Source organism: Apis cerana, linkage group LG6 (assembly GCF_029169275.1).
Source record: "Apis cerana isolate GH-2021 linkage group LG6, AcerK_1.0, whole genome shotgun sequence".
Lineage (NCBI taxonomy): Eukaryota > Metazoa > Arthropoda > Insecta > Hymenoptera > Apidae > Apis > Apis cerana.
The window spans coordinates 16881228-16891103 of NC_083857.1; the positions used below are offsets into that span (position 1 = coordinate 16881228).

Genomic DNA, 9876 nt, shown 5'->3' on the forward strand with positions numbered 1-9876 from the left:
ATATTAATTTTCAACGCGTATCTCGAGCGGGTATCTAGGGCGATCGGAGATCAAGGAATCGACAGGAGGAGCTGAGAACCGCTTGCCGGTAGGAGAGGCGATACATCAGCCACGGGTCAACAATGTGTAACGTTCCCCCAAGTTCGCTCTTCTGGTGACGCTTCTGGAGTTTCTCTTTCGAGAGATATTTATTAGGCTCTCCTTCTTCAGTTTCATCAATCCCGTTCGATATCGACGGAAAGGGGGGGGCTCTGACGCGGCGTAACTTGTTGCACGTATTCGCTCGAAAGAACGACGACGAGGGAAAGAAAGAAGGAAAAATACGAATTTCTGAAATATAATGTACGTAAAGAGGAGCGCGTTCGATAAATGGCATCGATAGAAAAAAAAAAAAAAGAAATTGCACGGGTTGGGCCCGTGTTAACGAGCAAAAATGTGACGGCCCTCCCACTCTCGGGGGAGGGGAGTGGCGGCCAGAAGCTTTTCACTCGTGAAAAGTGGAAAATTGCGTAGGGGGCGAAAGGTATCGAACCGGACCATCGTGCCGTGAATCGACAAATTACTTTTCATTGCGCCGCGATGTAATCACGGATTCAGGTGTCGCCCTCATTACTGGCGGGCTCTCTGGTGGGAGGGAGGGGTGGGTAACAGGAAAGGGGCGGTCGCCTTCGAGGGTGAACGGTGGAAGCAACAAATTGAGGTTTTGAAAAAAAAGTGAAAAAAGAAGAAAGAAGGAAAAAAGGAAGAGAGAGAGAGAGAGAGAAAAAGCGCTCGCCTCCTCCACGGTCGTGCTTTACCGCGGGGAAACCCATTGATTTCCCCTCCCCAACCCCCTCCCATTCACCACCGTGCGATAATTAAATGCATTTTATACAGTTCTTCGTGTGGTCGAGGTATATAACGGCGAGTAATTAATAGACATTTAAAATTTTTAATAACGCCGCTTTTATGCGCGCCGTACTGAGCGTCCCCCGAGTAATTATAGCCGGTGAATGGATCTGTTGCATTTGACTTTTAATGCCCGCCGGATCAAGCGGTTACACCACGCCTCGCCGCCACTTATCAAACTTCCCCCTCCCCCTACCACCTCGTGCTAATGACGAGGAGAAAATTTTCGTAACGCACAACACGCTTTTTTCACAGCCGTGTAACCCGTTTCCTTTTTCTCCGTTTTTTTCGAGGGGTGGAAGAGGGGAAGGGAAGGAAAACGTTGGCCGAGAAAAGCGATGCGACCCTTATTCAAAGAGCGATTCCAATTTTTTCCCCCCGCCCTGTTTCGTCAGAAGAGAAGATTCGAAATTTCTCGGGCGAAGCTCGACGATAAGGATTAATTGGAAGCGAGTTGACGATATTTCGCGCGGGTGAAAACGGATCCCGGAGAGAAAGAGAGAGAGAGGGAGAGATTTTACATAAAGTCTTCATTCGGCCGGCGCGATAAATCAGAGCTTCTTTTCCGGATGAGAAAGAGGAGAAGGAGGAGAAGGAGGAAGAAGAAGAAGAAAAGGAGAAGAGGAGAAGAAAAAAAGAGCTGTTGACTCCGCGTCATTAAAATTAATGATCGCGTGATCGCTAAACGCGTTTGCGCTCCATCTCTCACATTCTCAAATCCGGTCAAACCGTGGAGCGATAAATCACGAAACACCTGTTCCGTAGGGACACCTCTCACCATAAGAGTTACACATTCAATTAAGTTCTTGTGCCGAATCGGAGAAAGATTCAATTTAAAACGCCTTCGATTATTATTACCACTGCCAAATTTCTCGCTTCCTCGCAGACTTCCATTCCTTATCTTATCTCTAACTCGTTTCATCGATCGTCAACGGTCCAACGGTTGAAGCGAAAGAAATCGAGCTAACTATATATATATATATATATATATATATATATCGTTCCACTGGCTAAGAAAAAAAGAAGGAAAAAACGACCACAGGCCCTCGTCTATAGCTGTCGAAACGTTCCTGCCGATCAAATTACCGTTGCGCGCGCGTGTATACATACGCGCCTCGTTGAAGGTATTCTTCGTATCGAGAAAGTGTCTCGGCTCGGCCTATAAATTTGGCCAATTTAATTGGCCGTGGATTTATTATTATGTAGGCAAACGGAACTCGTTATAAATTTCTCGTGACAACCGGAGTATGGGATCGTGATGTCCGATGCTAATGCGCGATTAATTATAATAACTGTGCGATTCTGTGGGAAACACGATTCCCCGGGAATTTGGACGAAAACGTCTCTACTCCTCTGCCTGGCTTCTGGCTAATTTTTGCCGATGCAAAAGAAGAAAAGAATGTAATAAGCACGGCGAGGATGCGTTCGAAGACGATCGGAGCACGAATTACTCGGTAATAAGAGAAAGGGAAGGACTCTCTCTCTCTCTCTCTCTCTGGGGAAGCGTTATTAAGCAAAATATTGAATTACGAGGAAGAGAGAGAGAGAGAGACAACAACGTGGAAAAGATACCGTGCGATATAAGAACGATATCGAGTGGGTCCTCTGTCTTGATATAGACCACCGTGAGCGAGCTGGGCCCGACCAGTAGGCCTTAAATCGTCCTCGCACCGGGAGGGCAACCGGTACCCCTCGGTACCACCTAAAATATTCTCCGCCTAAGGTATACCGATCGAACGTGTCCACCATCACCTCTCTCTCTCTCTCTCCCCCCTCCTTACCCCACAAAATCGACGTATCCCGCCCTTAAATCATTCGGGAGTGGGGCTAGGTGTGGTGAGCGCGACATTGGTCGCCACTGTGGTGCCACTTCCGGGAATCGCTCCGAACTGAAATACCTTCTTCTTCTTCTTCTTCTTCATCTACCTTCGAAATGAGAAAAATTCTCATCTTTTTTCTCTATCTCCTGTTTCTTTTCTGCTCCTTTTTTTTTTTTTTTTAGGAGGAGAGATCGATCGAAATCGAGGGCCTCTTTCTCGTTTCTCTCGATTTTAGGGAACGACCGCCTTTCCCTTTCCTTTCTTCCCTTCTTTCTTCCCGATCTCCTTGAATTTCTTCTTTTTTTCCCCTCGAGGTTTCACGCGAGCCCAAGGTTGACAAATAAGCCCACCAATGGAGGCGCGGAACGGGCGAGCGAACAAATAGCTTCGCGGCCTGGTGTCAGAATCAAGATTATGACAGCGAGTCGGGTATAAATTTGAAATTTAAGAGAATTTCTACCTTTGGCGGGGCGCTCGGCTTGACCGGCCCCTTCCCTCCCCTCCCTGGCCAAACTCCACCGGCACCAACCACCGGTAAATCACGGTGATATGCGGGTTCGCCCAAAATTCCCGGCTAATCTCGAAATCAAACAGCCAGGAAGGACATAAAAATGCTTTATCGCCGGAGGCTTGAAATACACCTAAGCCGCACACCACTCGCCTCCTCCTCCCCCCCCTCACGATCGCCTTGTTCGCTCGGGATGGGACACCGAACCCGTGCTGTAAGCAGCACGCTATTTTCTTTACGAAAGATGGACGAGATTTCGTTTCGCCGCGCTTTACGAGAACGAAAGGTGCATTCTTCCGTTTCCTCGTCTCTGCTCGTCGATCGATTTATCGAGACCGATTCTTCGATAAATATATGCGTAAGCGGGAAGGAACGAGGTGTCGAGGTATCGTAAGAAAGAATAAGGAAAATAAGAGAAAAATAAAAAATTCGTATTGTGCGCGTCTTCTCTCAGAGAGCGTCTTGTTTATTATTAATCGAGCGGGACACTTTTCTTCTTTTTTTTTTTTCCCCTCGAATACGTTATCGCGCAAAAATTTGACCTTCCCTCGACATCCGTGACCTCGACAAATAAATATTCGACGAACGAAAGTTGAAAATTCGGAAACGTCAATTTTTGCCAGGTGTGGGGTTCGAACCCACGCTCCCAATCGGGAACCAGAACTTAAGTCTGGCGCCTTAGACCGCTCGGCCAACCTGGCTTTCGACGATCCACTCCTAAATTCAATAGGAAATACGTCGGCTCGAATCTTACGATCTTTCGTTTCCGGCCCACGTTTTATTAGAGTGATTTTTTCCCCGCTAATTTTGTTCGAACGTCGAATTAAAAAAAGAGAAAGAGAGAGAGAGAGAGAGGGAGAGGGAGAAGCGATATATTCGGTGCACGGTGATTGTGCGTTTTACGTCGTGTTCGGCTGCGACGATAAGATCTCGGTATCACGGTTCCACCGATTACGCGAATATCAATGACTTCTGGGAACGAACCGGATGGATTCGAGCCAAGTATGCAAACAAGAAGAAATAATTGCAATCGGATATTCGGAGGCCGAGAGGAGGCCCCCCGAAGGTGTATCGTATCGGCGGACGGTGGTTATTGACGACCGGGCAAAGCAGTGGCGATACATTGGCGGACGAGCATAAATTTCGCCCCCCAAACTGACCGTTGCGTTTTTCGATGCGTCTTAAATTGCCTGGCAACCGTATTCTCGCGGCATCCCCGAGAGAGAGAGAGCGCATGAAATGCGAGGCGACACGGCCATTAATCAATGTATTTATAGATAAAGTCCTTTCGAACGTAAACTGAAACATTTCCAGGCTATACACCAGCTATATTCCCTCCCCCCTCGCGCAAACTCATTTTATGCGTACATCCTTCCTCCGCCATACCATTCTTTTTTCGAGAAAAAGAGATCCTCCTACTTTTACGATTCTCGATTCGACCACGTATATTCGACGCACATACACATATATATAAAACATGCGTAATTCGTAAATTCGGAGCACGAGTACGTAAGTACAGTTAAGAAGAGAAAAAAAAAAAAAGAAAAGAAGATGGAAACGATCGAAAGGGATGGCCGTAAACGAAAAAGAGAATTGGCAGAGAATCGAAGGAGAAGTTGGAGAGCTCTTATAGGGGCCCCTCCACGGGCCCATAAATATCGAATTTTTATTTTGAATGGGAAAACGAACGATCGGTCGATGCCGCTTGTCCCTGGCCCCCACTAAATCACCGTTACTTTATTAAGTATTACCTTTAGTTAACAGATACTTAATCAAAAGGTGCACGCCGTACGCCACTAATTTGACTTTGGCCCCCATAAATATCGAGGAGGACCCTATGCCGCCGCCGCCGCCGAAACCGGCGCTCTGCTGCCCTTCCAAATACCAGACGCACCCGGACGTGAACACCGACGGAACGACGGATGAATGGGCGATATACCAATGGCTTCGTACTCGATAAAATACTCGTGTAATTAAATGCGAGGCGGCATTCGTTTCGCCCTCCCCGCAGCCGTATCCATCACGCTTTTTCCAAATTCGCGTATCCTCTTCTCTCGTCTACCCTCCCCCTCGATCGACGATTTGGTTATTGGTTATCCGTTTATCGCTGGACGGAGGGAAATTGTGCGGGCAAAGCAAAGGCGGTCGGCTCGCGGTTCGGTAAACGCTAAACACTCGTTAGGGTGTATGGATTGAAACGCAATCTGTATTCGCTGTGGCTACCTCGAGGGGGAAGCGGGAGGAGAAAAGGAGACGGAAAGGCCTCGTGGTGGTAACTCGTTACGAAGGAGGGGTTGCGAGGAAGAGGGTAGTTCTGGTGGCCAGAAGAGCCCGAGGCCCCCCCACTAATTGATTTGTGCTTCGCCGGCCCTAGCTGCCATAACCTCTCCTCCCTCCCCGCTAACCCATTCCCAAGATTCGAACGCGTCTTTACGCGATACGCCTTCGTTTCGTCCGATATATTCTCCGCGTTAGAGTTCCATCCTCTTTCTTCTTCTCTTTTTTTTCCTTTCCAGTAAAAACGGATCCTCGAAAATAAATAATTCTTTGGCGCGCGTCGTTCGAGAAGCTCGGTAATTATATTCGCCGTTAATTACACGGACGAACGATGCCTTCGAGTACGTAGCTCGAGGTGAAAAGCGACCCTTTGTCGCGGCCCCGAGCTGTCCACTTTGCTCTCGCCCGGCATTTTTCTGACTTTACGTAATATCCTGAGCGAGGCCGGCCTAATGCAAACAAGCTGCCGTGAACCGTGCGCCTCCTTTGCGATCACACACGCGTCCCCCTTTCCTCGTGTCTGTGAGCGCGCGAGCGCGTCGCAATGGTGTACAGTTACACGAATCTGGATACGTGTCCCGACCGAGTGCATGAATATGTACTTTCGAGCGAGGCGACGCTCGTATCGCGTCAGAGAGATGGGATAATTACGAGTGTTGCTATTCCCTTTTTCTCTCCTTCGCCGGCCAACCATCTTTCTCCACCACGGGAATCGTTATCTTTATTGTCGTAGCTGTAACCTAAGAATTCGTTCGGCCGACCAGATATTCCGTTCTTTCCACTCCAATGTGGCCACAAAATTTGGCACGATTCCAGATCTTTCCATCGATTTCGTTCAACAATAGTTGTATCGGATGGAATATCGGAGGATAATTGAAACATCTCTCGAATATATGTATATATTTATAGGGCGCTTTAATGCGGTTTAAAGAAAAAGGAAGGAACTGTCGCACGATACGTTCGATGGAAGGAGAGTTGGTAAATCGGAGAGGAGGGGGAAGAAATGTTTACAACTTATCCAACTGCAATAATGTAAGCGTATGGCATAAGCTTATAGCGAGATATTTAGCCGCGTATCGTGGCGCCACACCACCCAGGGGACCCTCTCATTATTCGCTGCCAGGATGAGCCTTTATTAGCAGTTATCCTGTTCGGTCTCGAATCTATACGTTCACATATCCATAAATTTGCGTTTACGGTGACCGTATCTTATGCAAATGAGACGATTTAATCCGTCGGATATTTCAGGGCATTTTTTAATAACCCTTTCTCCTTTACCCCCTCCCCTCGTTTCGCCGAGAGAGTCGCCGATCTCTTCGATCGTTCGTTCGTCAGGGCGATCAATTAGCGGCGATTCATCGTCCTGCCTCTTCAATCTCGTTGCCAGGTTTTCGGGAATGAGCAGAAGCAGAGCCGTTTACAAGGTCAGGTTTCCTCGTCGTGGGGAAATTCCTCTCCTACTAACGCGTCGCGTTTATCGAATTTCAAATTTCTCCTCGTTCGCGTGACGATCGATGAATAAATATTTATATCTGTTCGAGAACGAGATAAGATCGGTCACGAGTCGATGATGAAGTCATTAAACCGGCGATTTCGAGGAACTTTGGATCTTTAGACCTCGATATCGATCGACGAAATTTCGAGTATATTTTCGCGGAATGAAAGGTTTCTCGACGAGATCGAAAAAAGGAAAAAAAAGGAAAGAAAAAACTCCGTGTCCCGAAATCATCGGATCGAGCCGAATCGGTTCGAAAGCAGCAATTTCGCCCGATGTTTCGAGCCGGCAAAGTGCGATAATAAGCCCGCGGGCAGTCGGTGAGAATCTGCAATTCGCTCCGCTCAAATTGAATACTCCGTAGGCAGAATCTGGACTCTCCGTCGAGGGTTAAACCTAAGATCACCGATCCGTGATATAGTTTGGGCTTTGTACCCGCTCTCCCCCCTCTCTCTGCACAAACGTTCCGTTCGCTCGGTTCGACACGGAATGTCGTTTAACCGCGATACGCCGAGGCAGGATATCGCAAAAGGAAAAGTGCGTATCGTCGTATCGACGACTTAATACGAGAGACTGGAATATATCGAATTGGAATATTTGTACAAGCGCTACGATACGTCTGGTGTGCGTCGGTTGCGCGAGGAGAGGTAAATAGTCGCGATGTCTCAATCCTCGGAGATAATTGACACGGATACACACCGATAGACCGTTTCTCAGAAAACGTATCTTGTTTTCCTTTCCTTTCCCTTCGTATCATTACGGGGAAGCGCTAATGCGGAGAATATCCACGGGCTGCCAGCAGTTACAGTCACTTCTCGCGCACGGAAAAGCTTCGTTAAGCGCGAAATTGCCGGTCGCGTCGCCCGCTACGCTCAAGATTATAACCGTACGAACGGTTGTAATATCGTTCGACGAGCCACCTTAACGAAACGCGCGATTAGTATTTCGCTATCAAGCCAATCTTTAACAGCCTCTTTTCCCTTTTCGTCTTCTTTTCCCTTTTTTCTCGCGCCGAGCGTAATACCCCGGCACGTGCCTCGTTACAGCCTCGCGGTGAGAATTAATATTCCCGTTTCGAAAGATTTTCTTCCTCGACGTTGTTTCGGATCATCACCCGGTAATTTGATTACCGGCGACGTGCGCTGAAAAGTGGTTGAAAATAAATTTTAACGGCGACAAAATACCGCGAAAGAGCGACTGCGATCGACAAAGCAGCTGCTTTGGGAAACGAATTTGCGCGTATGGGATGCAGCTGGGTGCACGAGGCGAGATTGTTTCTTTTAATATCGAATTCGGGAAATTTCTTTTTTTAATGACTTGATTTTTCTCCGGAGCGCGGATAAGATGGAATAAGATGGATTTCCATTCGTTGATCGTTTCGTTCTCGAAACGGAAGAAAAAGGGAGGGGGGAGAGAGAGAGAGAGAGAGAGAAAATACGAAGGTCGTACGTGTAAATAACGGCGCGACGATAAATTAATCCAAGGCAGCGATGTGCTCGCGGTATACCGAATTCGCAAGCTGTTCCTCCCGCCACTATCTCCCTTTTCCATCCCCGCATCCCCCTCGCCCGACCACTTATCCATGATTTATTGAAATTACATCTCGACACGCGAAAAAAGGAGCCGTTTTCCAGCGGCATTATCTTCCGTTTTCTCCTCGCCACGAACGACAATCCTCCGTATCCGTGACAGGACAATATAACTATCATCTCTTTGAAGATTAACGATCTTTTCAGGTGAGCCGAAGGGCGGAGTTGTACGGATCGACCGAACGTCTCTCTTCTCGCGTCTTCTCCCGTCATTGTGCGCGCTGCTTACCACCCGTGTTATTTCACGATTAGGGACGGCTGTTAGTTGGACCGAAAACGTCGTTACATTTGGTTCTTAGGCAAGAGCAGAGAAACTTTTGAGAAAAGAGCGGTCTCGCGGTTTCTTTCCCTTTTTTAAATCTTATTCCAACGAATATTTCTTCGAACAGACCCGAAAGCGAAATAAATTCGCAATTTCGCGTCACGGAAGTTTCTTATTAAGAAATTGATCACCACTCCTTATCGTTACAAACACATTGCGACACGCGTTATCGTCAAGGTAAACACTTCGAACCACCCAATGACCTACCTTTTCGTCATGCGACGTCTAAATTGCACAACGGACGCAACAAACGCGTAGCGCGACACACTTGGTACACGTTTCATAACCTGAAAACGTAAAACGGATCTTTCTTTCGGAAAAGTCTAGAGAGAATCTATCGAGCGGCCAATTAAACGCGAAAAAAGAGTTGCTTTTTCACGGAACGTAAACGATTCGTGTGGAAAAACCAAGCTCGATATCGAGATATAGGAATTCTACCGGTTTTAACGGCTGCCTCGAAATTAACACGCGATAGCGGCTCGTTAACGTTCGCCATCACGAGAGAACCAACGCGTTTCTCTTTAGGCAAGCAGCGCGCCATCTACAACAAAGTAATGGAGTGCGCGCACTATCGAACTGGTTTATCGATGAAGGAAAATCATAGCTTGCGTACTTTACACGAGAGACTTAACCCGAACGAAACGACTAAATGAATAAATATACGAGTGTAACTGTGGTTACGCGCACATATTTCCCTTCCATACACGCGCGCATGAAATTAGTAGTTGATCGAACAATTTATCGAAGGGAAAGCAAAAACACGTTTCTATCTCGTTCCACGCGAATATCCACCGCGAATTGACTTTGCGCGTATATATCGCGCGTATATATAAAGAGAGAAAAGAACTTTGCTTTCGAACACGTCTATACGTATCTCTTTCACAGGATAGCAGGAGGATCGGTCGAGGCGAGACGCAATGCGATAAAAAGAGAGAAGAGAGGAGAGCTACTTTGCCGTTTCCCCTCGTGTAGCGGAC

The 9876-nt window shown here is 47.4% G+C and overlaps 1 non-coding gene across 1 annotated transcript; it reads right to left on the minus strand.

The window, feature by feature from the left end:
- Positions 1 to 3833: 3833 nt before the first annotated feature.
- Positions 3834 to 3917, minus strand: Trnal-uaa (transfer RNA leucine (anticodon UAA)). Its single transcript has one exon. It is a non-coding gene; the product is annotated as a tRNA-Leu (tRNA).
- Positions 3918 to 9876: the final 5959 nt, after the last annotated feature.